Source organism: Marmota monax, unplaced genomic scaffold (genome assembly GCF_021218885.2).
Source record: "Marmota monax isolate L192 unplaced genomic scaffold, Marmota_monax_Labrador192_F-V1.1 WCK01_AAM20220418_F8-fsc00075, whole genome shotgun sequence".
NCBI lineage: Eukaryota > Metazoa > Chordata > Mammalia > Rodentia > Sciuridae > Marmota > Marmota monax.
This window is the reverse complement of record NW_026694772.1, coordinates 2,436,761-2,444,754: the sequence shown is the minus strand read 5'-3', so window position 1 is coordinate 2,444,754 and position 7,994 is coordinate 2,436,761.

Below are 7,994 nucleotides of genomic sequence, written 5' to 3'. Positions count from 1 at the left end.
GACTTATTTTTAAAGAATCATCAACATATATGTCAAAGAAGCTTTCCAAAAAGGTTATAACTTTCTTGTTTATTAAAATATGGGTATCTTTTATGGCTTTTTTTGAAATGTTCAACTTACTCTAGGTAAAAGATACACCTTCTGAGATGCTGTTCTTTCCCTATGGTGATGTTGCCATTTTTTCCTCCTTGTAATGAAGAGCAAGAATTTCTGAGTATATCTGAAAGATTTTTAGACTGGTACATGCATATGTAAGGCTTTTATAATGAAGAAAAAAAGTCAGGCCAGAAAGGTGACATAATCACCCAAGGAGATTGGAGAAATGGAGTATGAGACATTACACTTTTATTCCTTTGTTGCAGGTATACTTTTTTTTTAAAGAGAGATAGAGAGAGAATTTTTTAATATTTATTTTTTGGTTATCGGCGGACACAACATCTTTGTTTGTATGTGGTGCTGATGATCGAACCCAGGCCGCACGCATGCCAGGCGAGCGCGCTACTGCTCGAGCCACATCCCCAGCCCCAATTGCAGGTATACTTTTTTCTTTTAAATTTTTAGTTGTAGGTGGACACGTTACCTTTAATTAATTAATTAATTAATTATTTTTATGTGGTGCTGAAGATCAAACTCAGTGCCTCACATGTGCTAGGCAAGCACACTACCACTGAGCTACAACCCCAGCACTGGTGCAGGTAAAACTTTAAGTCATTCTTTCCTCCTCCTCCTCCTCCTCTTCCTCCTCCTCCTCCTCCTCCTCCTCCTCCTCCTCCTCCTCCTCCTTCTTTAGGTGGTGCTGGGGATTAAACCCATGGCCTTATGTATGCTAGGTGTTATGGTTTAGATGTGAGTTATACCCCCATAGACTTATGTGTAAGACAATGCAAGAAGGGTTTGGAGATAAAATGATAGGGTTGTAAAAGCCTTAACCTAATCAGCACATTAATGATGGAGATTAACTGAGTGGTAACTGCAGGCTGGTAGGCTGTGGTTGGAGGACGTGGGTCATTGGGGGTGTGCCTTTGGGGTTTATATTTGGTGAGCTAAGCTTAGTCTCTTTCTGCTTCCTGATCATCATGTCCTGAGCCACTTTCTTCCTCCACACACTTCCATTGTGTTGTTCTGCTTCCTCTCAGACCCTGAGGAATAAAGTAAGTCATCTATAGACTAAGACATCTAAAACTGTGATCACCCAAATAAACTCTTTTTCCTCTAATTGTTCTTGTTGGGTCTTTTGGTCACAGCAGTGAAAAAGGTGATTAAAACACTAGGCAACTGTAATCCCAGCAGTTCCTGAGGCTGAGGCAGGAGGATCATGAATTCAAAGCCAGCCTCAGTAATTTAGTGAGGCCCTAAGCAACTCCACAAGACCCCATCTCTAAAAAAAATATAAAAAGCTCTGGGGATGTGGCTCAGTGGTTAAGCACCCCTGGGTTCAATCCTTGGTACCAAAGGGGAGATAAAACTAGGCAAGCACTCTACCACTGAGCTACACCCTGAGCCCTAGGTCATTATTTGTAAAGACTCATATTTTTATATAATTCTATCCCAATGAATGTGTAGCATTTCTTCTTTTCTCATTGAATTTATTTCACTTTACATTTTTACAAATGGATGCAATCTTTATTATTTTCATTTTAACTACTTTGTAATGTTCTATTACTATCATTCCCCTATTGTTGAACATTTGGATTGTTCCCAAGTTTCTTAACATTATATATAGAACATCTTCTTGCAAATTCCTTCTTTTGCATTTTACATTATTTCCTTAGATTGCCTTTCTAAAAGTCCTCTTTTCTCCTATTTCTTGTTTATTTTGATCCATATACATATTCTTTGTCTTCTGTCCTGCCCTAACCCTATACTTGTCAGAGTTATGTGTTCCTGGTTTCTATGTGCCAACATGGCACTCTGTATTTACATCATCACAAATCATCATGCTTTCTTTAATAGTTTGTTTTGCCAGTTAGACTATGGGCTCCATGAGGGAATAGCCATATTGTTTATACATATATATATATATATAATATTTATATATTATATTTTTATATTATATATATTATATTTTATTTTATGTATATTTTAGATGTTGATGGACCTTTGTTTTATTCATTTGTTTATATGTGGTGATGAGAATTGAACCCATTGCCTCACACATGCTAGGGAAGCATTCTACCATTGAACCACAACACTAGCCCCATATTTTTTTTTTCCTCAGTGGTTCCACATTGCTTATACTATAGATACTCGATGTGTATTTATTAATATCTATCATTTTCTTTCTCTTCTTTCTTCTTCAGGTCTTATTTGACATTAATTATCTCAGGAGTCAATACATGAATAACCCTTTGTGTCCTATTCTAAACCTGCTGGCCTTGCTATAGTTAGATAATTGCTATCCTTGAAACCTCTTTTTGGCATCAGGCCCTGTCTACTATAATCATGAGTCAAAGGGCAAGGCTAGTCAGTACTCCCCTCAGAGGTGACTTAATTATAGATAATAAAATTTTAAAAGAATTAAATTAGGTAAGCTTGTATAATTATCCTTCTGACTCTTACAGATAAAGCCTTGTACTTAAAGTAGGTGTGTATTAGGTTGGGTTCTCTGGAAACACACTGTGAGATGGAGACTAGTGTGCAGGAAGTGCATTGAGGAGTACTCTAGAAAGAAAGACACCTGTGGGAGACTGAGGGAAATAGAGAAGTTAACTCCCTCGGTGAGCTCTAGAACTGAGGTGGTCCTTCAGAGTTGTCTTAAATTGGGGTGAGGGAGACAATGCCTTACATCTATCCCTTATTGGACAGTCAATGAATACAGACTGCACCCAGGAAGGTGATATACCTTTGGATGAGAAAGCTACTTTTGACTGAGAGCAGATTCTAGAGAGGGATTGAGCCATGAGTCAGTACTAGCCAATACTACCAGAAGCTAGGAGGACAGGTACCTCAGTTCTGAAGGGGCTGTGGTCATCTCAAAGTGGGGTTCTATGAGAATTGATTGGCAGCTATTCTATGGGGACACAAAGTGATCACCTCCTTTCAACCTGATACCTAGTGTTATCCAGGAGCTCTAAAGTTCAAAGGAGATAATGGCTGAAATCACCAAAATTTGTGTGGTCCCAGGATGTTTTCAAAAGAAACATAACAACCACCAGCCTCCTTTCCCTCCAGGTGGTTTCCACCACATGCCTTCCCCCACAGTTGTTTCCTCATTTTGAACTCCAGAGGACAGAGGCAGGAAGAAGTTAGGACAACATCAGGAGGTCTGGCCTTAAAAGTTGAGGATCATCTCAGGGAGCCTCCAAAGATGCCTGAGGCTGGGGATGGGCCTGCATTACCTACAGACACCTTTTGCTCAGACAACCGCCTCCCTGAGACAGTTTCAAAAGGAACAGTGGACATGAATCCAATTACACAAACTTATTTACAAGGCTGAATTAGCTCATGTCTGCCAAGCATTTTGAGCAATTTGGATAGACTTCCTAAATTGTTTACCTAAGGTATTACCTCACCCTTAAGTCAATTTCCTAGAGATAGGATAGGCTAAATACAGCTTCCATTAGAAAATAATCTTCTCATGAGTTTTCCCAACATTTCATATGTATTGTCATTAGCAATTAAATGCAAAGTTGGCTTGTTGAGACAAGACTGTTATTTTTCACATATTTTTCATAAATGTTCACTTACTACCTTTTAAGAATGGATTATAATTTCTATGCTAAAAATTATACCTTGGAACAGGCCATATTTAAATGAATACTTTTAGGCTGAAAGAATCATATTTTCAACATAAGGTAACCAGATGTCTTAATTATGTATTGTGTGTGCATGGTTTAGCAAGTTTTATATTAGAATTCTCAGCTCCCTGGATACAAATAGCCCCAATGCCTTCTAGGATCTCTGGCAAAAGAAGACTTTAAGGGCACAAGCACCAAGTCAGTTTCAGGTATGTAGAGAATATTCTAATGTATAAAGTCACTGCAGTGGTTGACATTTTTTTTTTAATTTGGCTACAGGGAAATCTAATTCTTGCTACTCTGCTGTTGCAGCTTCAGCAGTGACAAAGTATGGCCATATCTCCTTTCCTCTAATATGTAGCCAATAAGAATTTCACAGCATTTGACCACTTATGCGAGGGTTTGTTTTGAGGAATAGAAGGTATGGCTTGGTAGGTACAATCTAGCCCTTTTTTACTATTAATGCACAATAATAACATCTCTCTCTCCCTCCCTCCCCCTGCCACCCACCTCTCTCTATCATCCATCTGCATTGGGGATTGAAACCAGGATTACTCTACCACTGAGCTATATCCCCAGCCCTGCTTATTTTGAAACAGGGTCTCACTAAATTGCCCAGACTCACCTTGAGTTTGCAATTCTCCTGCCTCAGCTTCCCAAATTCCTGGGATTACAGGTGTATACCACCATGCGGCTAAGGACCACTATTTAAGAACCCCTAAAAGCTATTGATGCTAGGGTGGATGTTCACTTCTTTTAGGCTCGCCAGGGTAGCAAAACCAACCCAGATACACATTACACTGAGGTTATATTTTCAACAGCCATTCTTAGTCCCGTTTCTACATCAAATTTCTTATTTATGAACAACAAAGCCCCTCTTGATAGTTTAAGCTTAAAAAGAGATTCATTCAAGGATATGAGAAAGCACACAAGAACATCAGTGGGGCTGGAATTTCCCAGCAGAACTGCCCCAGTAGAGACAGTCTTGCTATTGTTCCTTGACAGGCAGCACTGATCATTTCTCTTCTGGCAGGTTTATTGGACACAATTGCTAGGAATTCTGCCAATGATGCCTGTGGAGAATGGGTGTATCTTCTGGTGCCCACATAAGGGAGCCCAGGCCGAGTCTGCTTCTTTGCTTCACCAACTTCTGATTCAAAGTCTAGCTATAAGTGTGTCTGATTGGTGAAGGTTAGGGTTCTATATCTGTATGCTTATGCCCCTTCCTCTCTTAGCCTATAGACTCACCTTCCCTTCCATCACAAAATGGTTATTCAGAAGGAATTGGGAGGGGGAGGAAAAGAGAGTGCATACACATAAAGCAAGGAGACTAAATTCAGAAATTACAACAAAAACCATTTTTACTTCTTTATCATCCCATCAGAAAGGCAATTTTAGACCTTTGTGTGCATTTTACAAACCATTAAACTTTCAGCTATTATGTTTTTTTCTGAGGAACACATAAAACAGACATTCTTACCATTAGAAAAAAAATTAGGTGATTATTTATAGAATCTTGGAAAGAACTTTCTAAGTATGACACCAAAGCCTGAAACCATTGCTGGCTGATGATTGGCTCACAGCGGCCCCAGCAACATCTAGCTGATTGGCTCCTCGGCCCCAGCAACATCTAGCTGATTGGCTCCTCGGCCCCAGCAACATCTAGCTGATTGGCTCCTCTGCGGTGATGCTCATTGGACTGTTTCCCTGCCCTTTCAGACCACGGAGCTGCTCATTGGGGGACTTTTTTGGCTCCGCCCACGTGACCCAGCCAATCGGCCTCAAGAGCAGGAGGATTGTGGGAGGTGGTGAGAAGCTTGTGTGGGAGAGAGAGGCTTGTGGAAAGCCGGTGGTGGCAGTTGAGGCTCTGAGGGTTTTTCCTGAGAGACTATTTTGTTTGTCGTGTGTGGTTCTAAAAATAAAGTTAGTTTCTTTTGACAAGTGGCTCCTGATTGTGCCCACAAGCTAGTCAGACAGAGAAAGAAAGTGTAAAACAGAAAAAGCCGGTGGTGGCAGTTGAGGCTCTGAGGGTTTTTCCTGAGAGACTATTTTGTTTGTCGTGTGTGGTTCTAAAAATAAAGTTAGTTTCTTTTGACAAGTGGCTCCTGATTGTGCCCAGCCAGACTGCGGCATTTGGTGGCTCGCACGGGGAGCGACTGAGGGTAAGTGAAACTGCTCGCCCCTGAGGGCAGGGCGAGAGGATGGGTAGCCATTTTAAGATTCCTCTTTTATTTTGCTTCACTTTTGTTTTAAGTTGCCTGTCCCTGGAGATGAGTGAGACGGAAGAAAAACCGCTCACATCTGAGGAAAAACTATTTACATCTGAGGAACAGATAGGGAGAAAGGACGGATGCCCATGTCAGGAGGATAGAAAGGCCATAATGACTTTTTGTTGTTCCCTTTTTATTTCATTATGTCTCGGTTTTGTTTGGCGTCATCTTGTTGGGTTGTATTATAGTAGAAATATGGGATCAGAAATTAGTAAAAAACAAACTGAAAGAGTGTTAAGTAAATTGTTAGAGGAAGGAGGCATCTCAGTAAAATCAAGAACAATCAGGGCATACGTTGATACAATACAAAAATGTAGCCCATGGCTTTTTAAGGAGGAGTTGTTAAATATATCACAATGGAACCATCATGGTGAAGATTTAAAAAGAATAGAAAAGAAAAGCCCAGGGACTCTGCCAGTTGGCACATTGCCATTGTGGACGTTCATATCTTGTTTGCTTAGTCCAAAGCCTTCAGTTCAGACAATGGTAGAGGAAGGAGAAGACATAATGATTCAAGTAAAAGAGAAGGCCTCTCAAGCTAGTCAGACAGAGAAAGAAAGTGTAAAACAGAAAAAGCCATCAGGGGGAAAGTTACAACAGGAGACTGCTACTAACACCTTTCTATCACCAGAGGGTGTAAGTGTCCAACCAACAGCACCACCTCTACAGGAGACTGCTACTAACACCTTTCTATCACCAGAGGGCGTAAGTGTCCAACCAACAGCGCCACCTCCATATGCTGGGAGGCCCCCAACCCCCGCAGTTGATAGTTGGGATCCTGAGACAAGGTCTCAAATATTAACATGCCCTGTATTTGAGGCAGGAGGGCAGCGATTTTACCAAGTTTTAAATTTCAAAACAGTGAAGCAGCTAAAAGAGGCTGTAACAACCTATGGTCCTCAAGCACCCTTCACTGTAAGCTTGGTCGAATCCATTAACAACTTGAACATGACGCCAGCAGATTGGGCTAATATGTGTAAAGCTGTGCTAAATGGAGGACAATACCTGTTATGGAAGGTTGCCAATGAGGAATTTTGCAAGGAGACGGCTAGGCGAAATGCAGCAGCTGGTTATCCTCAGAGCCTCAACTGCCACCACCGGCTTTCCACAAGCCTCTCTCTCCCACACAAGCTTCTCACCACCTCCCACAATCCTCCTGCTCTTGAGGCCGATTGGCTGGGTCACGTGGGCGGAGCCAAAAAAGTCCCCCAATGAGCAGCTCCGTGGTCTGAAAGGGCAGGGAAACAGTCCAATGAGCATCACCGCAGAGGAGCCAATCAGCTAGATGTTGCTGGGGCCGAGGAGCCAATCAGCTAGATGTTGCTGGGGCCGAGGAGCCAATCAGCTAGATGTTGCTGGGGCCGCTGTGAGCCAATCATCAGCCAGCAGCTGGAAGTTTGCTGGCAGCTGGAAGTTTGCTGGGGCCCCTTTGGCTGTGGCTCTCAACAAACCATAAAGAAAAATATTGATAATCTTTAGTACTTGGGGGGGGAACACATCATAAACAATGAGAAGACATTTGCAACTCATATGACAAAAGACTAATGTCCTTAATATAACAAGATCTCTTACAAACCAATAAGAAAAATTTTAATACCACAATAGAAAAACAGTCATAGAATATAGATAATTCACACATACAAAAAGGCAAATGTTCACAGCTTTTTGAAAAGACATGCAACCAGAACATAAATAAAAATGCAAATAAAAACAATAAGGCATAATCTCCCCCACTTTCAGATTAGCAAAAAGACCTAAGCCGATTTAGCAGTCCAGCCAATGTCAAGGTCCTTTAGTGAATGTATTAAAGCTGGGTAGTGGTTATACATACTTGCTGTTACAACCTCACCAGTGGCTATTCTATTACTATTAAATTAAATATCAGACCAAATTCTTTCAAACCCACCAACATTTATTAGCAAGCAAGTACAAAATTGGATGAAAGGCTTATTCTGTGGTGGATATTTATCTACTCCTGATTCCCTGT